The following is a 12,445-nucleotide window of genomic DNA, read 5'->3' on the forward strand; positions in this document are numbered from 1 at the left end:
CTAGCTGAATTTGGCTTCAGATTGGGTTTATACAGGACTGGAGGGGAGAAGAGAGAGGGAGAGGAAGAGGGAAGGGAGGAATGGGGAGAAAGAGAGAGAAATTGGAATATTTGTTCTTCCTATTCCCTTCCTGCCACAGTTGACACTGGCTGAGACTACATGACAGCTTCTGTTGGGTGTCCTCTCTTCCATGGCTCCAGCTCTCATCCATGCTATGGTAATATGTTTTACTCCCCCTGCCCTCTTAGGCCTAGGGATGATAATGGTTTCCTGCTGTTACTAAGACCTGGATGCCCAAAATTCCCTCTTTTTTTTTTTTTGTTTCCTTAACCTTGCTCACTTCTGTAAATAGTGTTTTCATACAGACCTTTATCAACCATGGTTTTAGCAGGAAACAGGTGGCAAACTCAAATGCGTAACTGAGGAGAGTTTACACAGATACAGGCAGAGTAAAGAAGTCAAGAGACAGTAGAAAGCTGCGTTTCAAGCTGCAACTTCTACCCAGCGGGTGGCCAAGCTGAGAAGATGGATGCAGTGAGTCATCCACCTGGTGTAAAACTAGAACTCATGGGGGATCGAGTTTCAAAGATCTGGTAGCTTCCACTTCTTGCCGCTTCTCTGCCCAGCTCTCTTGGACAACTTTGTTTTATATACCACTGAATGCTAAATCTAGAATAGATGTACTTATTGTTACATTTTGAAAGGAAGGTGAGGGTTAAAGAAAGAGTGGCAGCTCTACATCAAATCCAGGCTTTCTGTCTAGCATAAGACCTACAGAGGTGGGGGACTAGCTTAATGCCAGTGCCCACCGCTTCTTACAGGCTGGGGTTCTTGTAGGTATGAGCAGGATGGGTCTGGACAATATGGCTTGCTGCCCGGGAAGATGTTGGTAAGATGTTCCCATAATGAGGCAGTTTGGCCCTTGTTCCCACAGAATGTGAGGCTGATGTTCCTTAGACTTTTTCCCAGCAGAAGGTGATAAAGTCAGGCAGGCAGTTGGACAGGCTGTTTCTAAGGGCCCAAACCCCTGTGGAATGCTTCACTTTAGCCAAGGTCTGCAAAATGGTGGTGGGACGGGGGGGTGGGCGGTTACAAAATGATGCAGTTTGGATTAACACTTTATCACGGTTGTAATTATTTGTTTCATATTTGTACCCCGCATTGGACTCTTAAGCTTGAACGCAGAGGCCCTGTCTTGATTATTGTTGTAGTCCTAGTACCTAGCAGCATGCCTGCTAAGCTTCCCCTGAATGAAGGAATGAATGAATTGCCTTTTGGGGCCTCTCTCTGCCTCATAGAGGAGAATTTATAAAGAATCATGTAAGAGAATCTATAGAAAAGAATCTGGATTAAGGTTCTTGGTCAGTTGAAGAAAGCAAGATCACCAGGGATCAAAAGTTACTTGAGTTAGAGGATAAAACTAGGATTTCTGAGCCTCAGGCAGGTTCCTTTAAAGTAGAGAAAGGTATGAAAGAGCTTGCTATAAATAATTCGTTTCCTCCAGGATGAGTTTGGAAGAACAGCTATGAGCCTTGGGTCTGACTTTTGTTGACAGAAGCAGTGGAAATTAGTAGAAGGGAAGAGGTGCTACCTATTCCACCCTAACTTAGAACATAGAAACACAGACAGTGGGCTCTGGAGAGCTGATGCTTTCAGCTGAAAACAATTGTTTTTAAAAATTCCCTGTGTAAATTTGCTTCGAAATAACCTAAGTGAGGGGTTGTAGCAATGAACAGGGGAGGAAGATAAAATAAGACTGGACGCAGTGGCTCATGCCTGTAATCCTAGCACTTTGGGAGGCTGAGGCGGGTGGATCACCTGAGGTCAGGAGTTCAAGACCAGCCTGGCCAACATGGTGAAACTCCATCTCTACTAAAGATACAAAAAAATTAGCCGGGCGTGGTGGCAGGCACCTATAATCCCAGCTACTTGGGGGCTGAGGAAAGAGAATCGCTTGAACCCGGGAGGTGGAGGTTTCAGTGAGCTGAGACTGTGCCATTGCATTCCAGCCAGGGCAATAAGAATGAAACTCTGTCTCAAAAAAAAAAAAAAAGATAAAATAAGATTGGTCCTGTGTGCATGATTGTTGAAGCTGTGTGATGGGTACATGGAGGTACTGTCTACTTTTGTATGTGTTTGAAACTTTCTATACTGAAAATCTTCAGGGTGGAGGGCAGAAATACCTATTTGGAAAGCCTAGATAATCAATACCTTATTTAAAATAGCTTCACGGGTGATGGAGACGTCTTTTTAATATGTACGTGCATTAAAACCTAGATAGTAGCTTAACTGCTCCCTGTTACACAGGTATCCTACACCCAGGGCTGGCTTCCTGAGCAGGCGCACAGGCACATACTCAAAAGGGCCCTGGTTTCTCGCTTTGCTGCCAATCTCTGGAACGTCTTCATCACTTCCTAACAAAGGTGCCTCGTTTTTGCATTGCACTGGGTCCCACAAGTGCTGTCTCCAGCCCTGCCTAGACCTCATTTTCCAGTCCCCTTAGGAGTATCACCGTCTGGTATTGGAAGGCTTTGGCCTCTGAAACGAGGTTGAGGAAGCTTTCTTTTAGGAAGAGCTAGGGCACCCCTAAGTCCAGGCTGCTGGCTTCAAGCAGACAGTTCCTGCCCTTCTTGCACTCTTCCCTACTTTATAAATATGTTTCCATATAAGTTTATTGTGCTCTGATTTTTAGTAGAAGCCTTCTTAGAAACATCCCTTCCAACCTCTCCCTCTACTCCTTGGATTTCCTCAGGTTTGATGCTTTGCTAGAAGGACTCACAGAACTCAGGAAAGTGCTTTACTTATATTTACCAGATTATAATAGAGGACACAGCACAGTAACAGCCACATGGAAGAAATACATAGGAAAGGTATGGGGCGGCAGGTGGCGTGTTGGGGGAGGTGGTTGGGTGCAGAGCTTCCATGGCCTCTATGGGTGGGCTATTCTCCCAGCACATTAATGTATTCACCAGCCCAGATGGTCTCTGAATCCTGTTTAGAGGGTTTTATGGAGGCTTCATTACATAGGCAAAATCGATGAAATCATTGGCCATTTGTGGAGCTGAACTTCTTAACCCTTGAATCATGGGATTGGTTTCTCTAATGACCAGCCCCTACCCTGAAGCTATCTAGGCCCACTTCATGAATCATCTCATTAGCATAAAAAGACAATTCCAAGGGTATTAGGATCCCTGTGCCAGGAATGGGAGCAAAGACCAAATAGATATTTTTATTATGTCACAAAGAAATTCCAGATTGCCATGAAGGAAGGCATCAGTATGACTGCTGTGCAGCTGGCGTGGAGACAGGGCAGGAGAATGAATGGCCCAAAGTGGAAGTCTCCAGAGAAATAATAAAATAATATATTATCTGATAGCTCCGATGACAACCATGTAGAAATGTGTATTGAGAAGCTCTTGGAAGGTGGGGAAGTTTAGCCAGAAGCATAAAGTTAATTGAGCAAATGATAAATTAAGGTAATTACTATTTGTAGGAAAAAGAATATAAAATCTTGTAATAAAATATGTCATCCTAGTACTCATTTCATTTCACTTGTGAATACTATTTAAATATGTATCAGTCAGGACACAGGAGCTTGTCTGATGAGTTACCTTCAGCAGAAAGGTATTAGGTTGGTGCAAAAGTAATTGCAGTTTTTGCCTTTTTTTTTTTTTTTTTTTCTTTTTCATGACTGCCACCTCTGTCACAATCAGGAAAGTCACCATAGAGTGTCAGGCAGCTTCCACAGGAACTGTTGGCTTCAGGAGGGCACCACTGTGTGAGCCAGGAATCAGGAGTGGGCTGCCACCAGGACTTCTAGCTGTATATGCACTCCACGCATGCTAGGCGGGCATTGGCAAGACATAGTGTCTTGTTCCTCTTCTCTCACTATCATAAAGCTGGTACGTGGATCTAGAATGCTGCTTCTGCAAAAACAGCCAACAAAATAAAACACAAAACACCTCACAAAATTCCAACGTATTCTCAAACATCGAAAAACTATAGACAGAGCAGAAAGATGACCCTCATTTCTGCATTCTTAATTAATTATTGAAATTTTAATCACACTGGCAAATGTAGTCCTTGGCTTTCCAGAAAGAAGAGCTCTTAGAAGAGATTGGGGAAGATGTTGAGGGCTAATGCACCAAGGCCAGAACAACATAGCCCCCATCTCAAGGCCTTCACATTTGCTGCTCCTTCTGCCTGGAGTCGTTTTCCTTCAGTAGCAAAAACTCTCCTTGACCTAGCTTGAATCTGGCTCCCTTGAGTCCCCTGCCCCACTGGGCCCAACCTTTGGCTTGCCTTTCTCTTTGTAAAATCCACTTTGAGCAGGAATCCGCTAAGTCAGTGCAGTGAAAATATCTGCCCTTGATAATCTGATCACCTGAATATCTATCACCCTGGCTTGCCTTCAGCAAGAATTCTCTTGAATCTAGCAAGAATCTTCCCTGCCCTGAAGTTTCCACATGGTAATGTCCCATCCACCGACCACTACCCTGCTCTCTGACTGTAACCCCCTTTCCTTGTGTTCAGATTACAGCCCAGTCTCTCCCCACTGCAAGACCCCACTGCATTGGTCCCTATACCTACAGTGATAGTTCCCCCTGAAACAAGTCATTGTCTTTAGCAAGTGTCCTGAATACTTGTTTTAACACCAGATACCAGCGTGTCTTTCTCCCTCAGTCTCCTTAATTCGGTTCTCTGCTGAAATATCACTTCTCAGAGAAACCCTCATAAAAAAGCACTCCCTGCCACTGTCTTGCCTTAGCCTCCTTCAGTTTTCTTCATTACCTGGCAATATTTTATGTGTCATTTTGATTTTTTATCTGTATGAGTGTCCTCTGTGTGTTCACTACCCTCTCCCCAGAGTCTGGCATATCTTAGACACGAAATAGATGTCTGAAAGAACGACTAAGCATTGACTTACCCTGCATTGCGAATCAACTCTATTGAGAGCATGGAGGGAGGGGCAAGGGGATGTGTAAGGGAGGGAAATTCTCATCTATCATCGTAAGAAGTCCATCGATGGCCGGGTGCGGTGGCTCACGCCTGTAATTCCAGCACTTTGGTACCGTGAGGCAGGCGGATCACCTGAGGTCGGGAGTTCGAGACCAGCCTGACCAACATGGAGAAACCCCGTCTTTACTAAAAATGCAAAACATTAGCTGGGTGTGGTGGCGCATGCCTGTAATCCCAGCTACTCGGGAGGCTGAGCCAGCCTGGGTGACACAAGTGAAACTCCATCTCAAAAAAAAAAAAGTCCATTGATAATGTCTAAGGTGAGCGAATCAGAAATAGTGATATAAACTGATTATTTCACATAAGTAAATCCCAGAAGAATGGGCTGATTGTGGCTGGGGAGGGTGATATAAACTGATTATTTCATGGAAGTAAATCCTAGAAGAATGAGCTGATTGTGGTTGGGGAGGGTGGGTGTGGGTGTTGGGTGGAGCGGGTGGGAATTTAGGGGAGGATGGCCGAGCTTCTCAATAAGCAGCAGTTCATGCATGTGTGCTGTTACTTAAACCACCTGAAACTCCAAGAAATCTGGACAAGCTTCATAGAGGAGCTCCCATTCCATTAGCTTCTCGCAGCTTATTCAGCAGGAATCCCTTCCTGACCTCCGCAGACCCAGACCACTGGTCCGGTCTGCATGAAATATCCCTTCCTGGAGGTTGGTGAAGCCCACATGGGCACCAGGAGACCTCTCAAGTTTGTGCTGACTTGGAGCCAGAACAAGCAGAGAGGGAAGAGGAGAACAGAAAGAGCAACAGTTGTGTCACATGTGCATCCCTCCATGTGTTCCAGCACTGCCCCCACTGATGTGGCCACACTGGCATGGTGCCACCAAGGAAGGGCCACCACGCAGACTTGAATTGGACCCTGCTCTGCATGTTTCTGGCTGTGTGACATTAGAAAGAGAATCACCCTCTCTAAGCCTCCGTGGCCTCATTTGTAGAATTGAGTTAATACCATTTCCATGTTTCAGACTTCTGAGGATGAAATGAGGCCGTGTAGGTGAACACACTCAGCACAGTGTCTGGCACGAGGCAGGCATTCACAAAGAATCGCCACTGAGTATGATTTTCCTTCCCTTGAGGGTTTCAGTTTTGCTGATAGTATAATAACTGTTTAATTTACTCCTTGTTCACATGGCATTTTACAGTTTATCCTGTATCAGTGATACTGCCAAGCATGTGTTATCCCTATTTTACAGAGGAGATTCTGAGAAACTACATAGGATGTAATCCATTTATCTTGACTTCACATCCCATCATGCTCAGGAGTGCATGATTCTCCATGACAGGTAATAATGTGTGTTGAACACATTCCAGGGCCACAGCTCCAGGGAGAATGACCAGGGTGGTGGCTGGGAGGGAGGAGGAGTCTATGAACTCTGAGGACCTCTCCTCACAGGCATGAGGCCAGCTCCTCACTGTGAACCTCCTCCCACTGCTCCCTACCCTAACCTGAGCACACACCCGGCCCTCATAACCTCAGATCTCAGGGCACAGGAGTGAGTGCTGTCTTCCCAGAGCGTGCAGAGTCCTCCGCTGCTAAAACCCTGTTCAGGCAGCAACTTCTGCCAGATGCAGTGCTGTGCGAAAAGTGATAACTTAATTTCTTCATCTTCAGCTTCACATTTTATCCCCTTTTAACAAGCAAAGAAAGGATTAGAGAGATTCAGTATCCTCACCAGGACCATACAGTGAATAAGTGGTAGGTCTGAGATTCAAAAAACACAGACAGCTGACTTCAGAGCCTAAGGTATATTCTTGTTTAGATTTCTTTTTCAATAATGCCTTGTGGTCTCCTAGGGACAGAAAAACATTGTAAAAGGAAGAAAAGGGAATACCTATTGAGAGGTAATGTTCATAGTGAGGCAGAATAGGATTCAGCATTATAAGGGAGGTTAAAATGGAAACAGGAAATATTGGAGGCAAAGGTAGGAGAAAAGAGTATCAAATGTTTTATGTAAAATTGTCATGGGAGTGGGACAACAGCAGTGGCTCTCCTCTGGGAGTGAATTCCCCTCCAGGGCACATTTGGCAGTGTCTGGAGAGGTCATCAGTTGTACAAGTTGGGGATGAGCTGCCGTTGGAGTGTAATCCTGGAGGACTGGGTGTAAGGTGAGGCCCATTTGGGGAGACTTTTGAATGCCACACCGAGGAGTTGCTGTTTCATCAGGTGGACCAGGAAAGCGTTTGGGGCAGGAGAGTAAAATGATTGTAATTGCACTCTACGAGGCCATACCCAGGCAGACATGAGTGCTGCATTGCAGCTGAGAGAGTGAAGAAGCGGTGATTACATCCAAGAACACAAAGGCCAAAAAATGAACGAGGCCGAATTCCATGGAAGAAGCTGCAGAGACATCAGGAGGAGCCAGAGGTGACGTCCTGAAAGGTTTCACTGCCAGTGCCCGTGCCACAGGATTGCCCTGAGAGGCAGAAGTGTGCAGAGGCAGAAGGGACACATCAGGCTGCACACCACCAAGGTCAGCTCTCTGCATATATGGAAGCTGCACTGCCACCCACCCCACCCTCCGCATCTGGCAAACATGTTGGTAAACATTGCTGGTGAAAAATGCAATGGGGGGTTTTGCTTGCTCCCCAATGCTTTACAAGCCAGCAGCTTCACCAAGTCATTGTGGATTCGATGTGTGATCAAATAAGTTCTGTGATTCCTCCCATGGAAACCCAGTCAGGGACACCATGATAAGGACCCTGCCAGTGGCCAGGTCTGTGCAGTAGCTGTGCAAGAGTGGCATGCTTGCGAGTGCACCTCAGGGAGTCACTGTCAGCTACCAGTGTCCTGACTCAGCCAGAGGCAAATGTAGAGGCTGCCTGTGCTCCAGCCCCAGGTTGCAGTTCTTCACTCTTATCCTCATATCTACTAAAAATCAGAGCACAAAGAAACTTATCTCGAAAAAATTTATCTAGGAACATATTCATCAAGTAGCAAAGAATGCAAGAAGAGGAAGATCTGCCTGTTTGGAGACAGCAGCCTGGACTTAGGGGTGCCCCAGCTCTTCCTAAAAGGACACTTCCTCGACGTGATTTCAGAGGCCAAAGTTTTCCAACACCAGATGGTGATGCTCCTAAGGAGACTGGAAAATGAGGTCTAGGCAGGAATGGAGGCAGCACCTGTGGGACCCAGTGCAAAGCAGCAACGAGGCGCCTTTGTTAGAAATAAAGTGATTGATAGCAGAGCATGAAACCAGGGCCCTTTTGAGTGTGGGCCTATGCGCCTGCTCAGGAAGCCAGCCCTGGGTCTAGGAGACCTGGATAATAGGGAGCAGTTAAGCTACTATCTAGGCCCTAATGTGCACACATATTAAAGAGAAGACTTCTCCACCTCCCCTGAAGCCATTTTAAATAAGGCATTGATCATCTAGGCTTGTTAAACAGGGATTTTTTTTCTGCCCTCCACCCTCATATTTTTCAACATCGGAAGTTTCAAACATACAGAAGTAGAGAGTACCCCCAGGTACCCATCACACAGCTTCAACAACTCTGCTTCAACTACATGATTGTCTTCAACAATCCTGCAGACGTGATCAATCTTATTTTATCTCCTTTCCCCTCTCATTGCTGCAACACCCCCCCCCCCCCCCGTTACGTTATTTTGAAGCCAATTTGCCTAGCGGATTTTTAATAACCTTTTTTTTTTTTTTCAGCTGAAAGCATCAGGAACCTTGCTCCACATTTTTATTTCCCACAATTTTATCTTAGTGATAGTCTATTACATAAACACAAGAGAGGTGGGACCAGAAGGATTAGAAACAATGTCTCACAGAGTGGAGGACAGGGATACTTTTGCACTGGTGCTTCTGTGGGTCTCAGGATAAAATTTCCTCCAGCTGTTCTGACATACTTACTTCAGCTTACTCTGCAAGAAGATTCAGAGGGGTTGTGAGTCACATCCAGTGGTTCATAGTCAGTGAGTCTACATAAGGATCCTGAGCAGTAAAGTTCTCAGTCTTTTGCAGAAACTCCAAATAAAGATCTCCAAGATCAGGGCTTCTCCAGCTACGCTCCCACTGCTTTCCATCCCTGCCAGTCACACAGCAAGCACACAGCTGGAGAGATGCTCCTGCATGACACTTTTGAGACAATGTATTCTCCATTGTCATGGTTCATGAACCCAGAAAGGGAACAAAGGGCCTATTCAAAGGCGGGGAAATTTCTTGCTTGGCTGTCTGTATAGGTTTGTTTATCTGTGATAAATTAAGTCAGGGATAGGATGAGTGATATCTCTAGGAATTGTGTGAGTAAAGGGGTAAAGTAATTTCTACCTTTCCTTGCCCAGATTCACATAATTGTGACTCTACCAGTGGTGTGTGGACCTGGCCTGTGCCAGCTTGTGAGAGCCACCTGTGACAGTTTCAGGAATCTGATGAGCTGGTGATTGAGCATAGCAATTATTAAAAGTTAAATTACAGAAACTGACAATTAAATAAATTGTATTAGAAACAAAGATAATCCCTGAATCCTCATCAGTTCTTCATAATTTTGCTGCATTTTACCATTGTCTTGCTCTGAGGGCTATTTAGTGCTAGTGTAACCATGTGCTGTAAACACTGGAGAATGCTGTGCTCCTGCACGGTGCTTCTCTCCCCGTCAGTGATGTCAGCGTGGTAGCTCGAAGCTGCCATTGAGACCTCAGGAGTCTGCAAATGCTACAAACCAGGACTCTCCCCATCGCCCTGCTCCCCAGAAGCCAGCTGCTGAACATTTACCAGTGCACAACTGGGCTAAACCCATGCGCTTGTAACCCGGAATAAGTGGATGACCAACTTGTCTTCAGGACACTGACACCTGTCAAACCTCTTCAGCATAGGAACTCATATCTAACAGATATCTGGTAAGTGTGTTTAAAATGAGTTGCCATGTAGTCTGTGGGAAGAGAGTGATAAGAAATGATAATTTGCACTAATGTTAGGGCCCAGTGTATGCACTAGTTCTCCCCAATGTATGCACTGGTTCTCCTCTTTTTTTTTTTTTTTTTTTGAGATGGAGTCATCTTGCTCTCACCCAGGCTGGAGTGCAGTGGCGCAATCTCGGCTGACTGCAAGCTCTGCCTCCCAGGTTCACGCCATTCTCCTGCCTCAGCCTCCCGAGTAGCTGGGACTACAGGCGCCCACCACCACACCTGGCTAATTTTTTGTATTTTTGGTAGAGAAAAATTAGCACTGATGAATTGGTTTTCACTAATCAAAAGTTCAAAAGACTGACTTCCACATCATTTTTACAGAGCTTTTTAACAGGATGTTAATCACTGTTTAAAGTTGATACTTTAAAGTTCATATGGAACCAAAAAAGAGCCTGCATTGCCAAGACAATCCTAAGCCAAAAGAACAAAACTGGAGGCATCACACTACCTGACTTCAAACTATACTACAAGGCTACAGTAACCAAAACAGTATGGTACTTGTACCAAAACAGAGATACAGACCAATGGAACAGAATAGAGCCCTCGGAAATAATACCACACATCTACAACCTTCTTATCTTTGACAAACCTGACAAAAACAAGAAATGGGGAAAAGATTCCCTATTTAGTAAATGGTTCTGAGAAAACTGGCTAGTCATATGTAGAAAGCTATAACTGGATGCCTTCCTTACACCTTATACAAAATTTAATTCAAGATGGATTAAAGACCTAAATGTTAGATCTAAAAACCATAAAAATCCTAGAAGATAAACCTAGGCAATACCATTCAGGCCATAGGCACAAGCAAGGACTTCTTGACTAAAACACCAAAAGCAATGGCAGCAAAAGCCAAAATTGACAAATGGGATCTAATTAAACTAAAGAGCTTCTGCACAGCAAAAGAAACTACCATCAGAGTGAATAGGCAACCTACAGAATGGGTGAAAATTTTTACAGTCTACCCATCTGACAAAGGGCTAATATCCAGAATCTACAAAGAACTTAAACACATTTACAAGAAAAAATCAAACAACCCCATCAAAAAGTGGGCAAAGGATATGAACAGACACTTCTCAAAAGAAGACATTCATACCGCCAACAGACACATGAAAAAATGCTCATCATCACTGGCCATCAGAGAAATGCAAGTGAAAACCACAATGAGATACCATCTCACACCAGTTAGAATGGTGATCATTAAAAAGTCAGGAAACAACAGGTGCTGGAGAGGATGTGGAGAAACAGGAACACTTTTACACTGTTGGTGGGACTGTAAACTAGTTCAACCATTGTGGAAGACAGTGTGGCAATTCCTCAAGGATCTAGAACTAGAATTACCTTTGACCCAGCCATCCCATTACTGGGAATATACCCAAAGGATTATAAATCATGCATTATAAATAAAGACACATGCACACTTATGTTTATTGGCGCACTATTCACAATAGCAAAGACTTGGAACCAAACCAAATGTCCATCAATGGCAGACTGGATTAAGAAAATGTGGCACATATACACCATGTAATACTATGCAGCCATAAAAAAGGATGCATTCATGTCATTTGCAGGGACATGGATGAAGCTAGAAACCATCATTCTGAGCAAACTATCGCAAAGACAGAAAACTGAACACTGCGTGTTCTCACTCATAGGTGGGAATTGAACAATGAGAACACTTGGACACAGGGTGGGGAACATCACACACCAGGGCCTGTTGTGGAGTGGGAAGGGATAGTCTTAGGAGATATACCTAATGTAAATGACGAGTTAATGGGTGCAGCACACCAACATGGCACATGTATACATATGTAACAAACCTGCACGTTGTGCACATGTACCCTAGAACATAAAGTATAATAATAAAAAAAAAAACTTGGGAGGGAAAAATAAAATGAAACACAAGTTCTAGAGATACAAAAATTAAAAAAAAAAAAAGAAGTGTAGCAATCTGCCAAGAATAGAAAAGATATTTACTCCTTGTTGTAAGATGTTAAGTTATATGCAAAGATGGCTTATCAACTACCCTTGATAAGTTTTTATGAAGAAATAAAAGCCTTAATTTTTGAGCTTTTAAATTATAGTGTACTAAATATTAGTTTTATTTATTTTTATTTCTCTATACACTTACAACTGCCAGTAAAAGAGCTTTTAATGTTTTGACAAAAATTCCTAAGGTCATGGAACAATAGTAATATTTCCTGTTGGATATTAAGATTGTGTTGCATTATTTCAGCTTGCACAGTCATTTTTATGGCCATGCACTCCTATGCAAAGCAAGGGCTGCCTGTACAGGATTTGGTGACTGATGTGAAGCAGGGGAGGAAAGACAGCAAGGAGTAATAGATGTTCTAGGTTTTTGTGCCCAGAGTGAAATGGAATGAAAATAAGTGAAGTAATAAAAATCTTAACTTGCATTTTTTGAGGATCATGATATGCCAGACATTGTTTCAAGCACTTCATATTAACAATCCTCTAACAATTTTTATTATTCTCCAATTTAATGTGTACAATT

The 12,445-nt window shown here is 43.9% G+C and overlaps 1 protein-coding gene across 1 annotated transcript in view; it reads left to right on the forward strand.

Moving 5' to 3' along the window:
• Positions 1–12,445, forward strand: part of CHEK1 (checkpoint kinase 1) — a 100,815-nt gene that overhangs the window by 52,817 nt on the left and 35,553 nt on the right. The gene's annotated exons all lie outside the window — the stretch shown is intronic.

This window comes from Chlorocebus sabaeus, chromosome 1 (assembly GCF_047675955.1).
Source record: "Chlorocebus sabaeus isolate Y175 chromosome 1, mChlSab1.0.hap1, whole genome shotgun sequence".
NCBI lineage: Eukaryota > Metazoa > Chordata > Mammalia > Primates > Cercopithecidae > Chlorocebus > Chlorocebus sabaeus.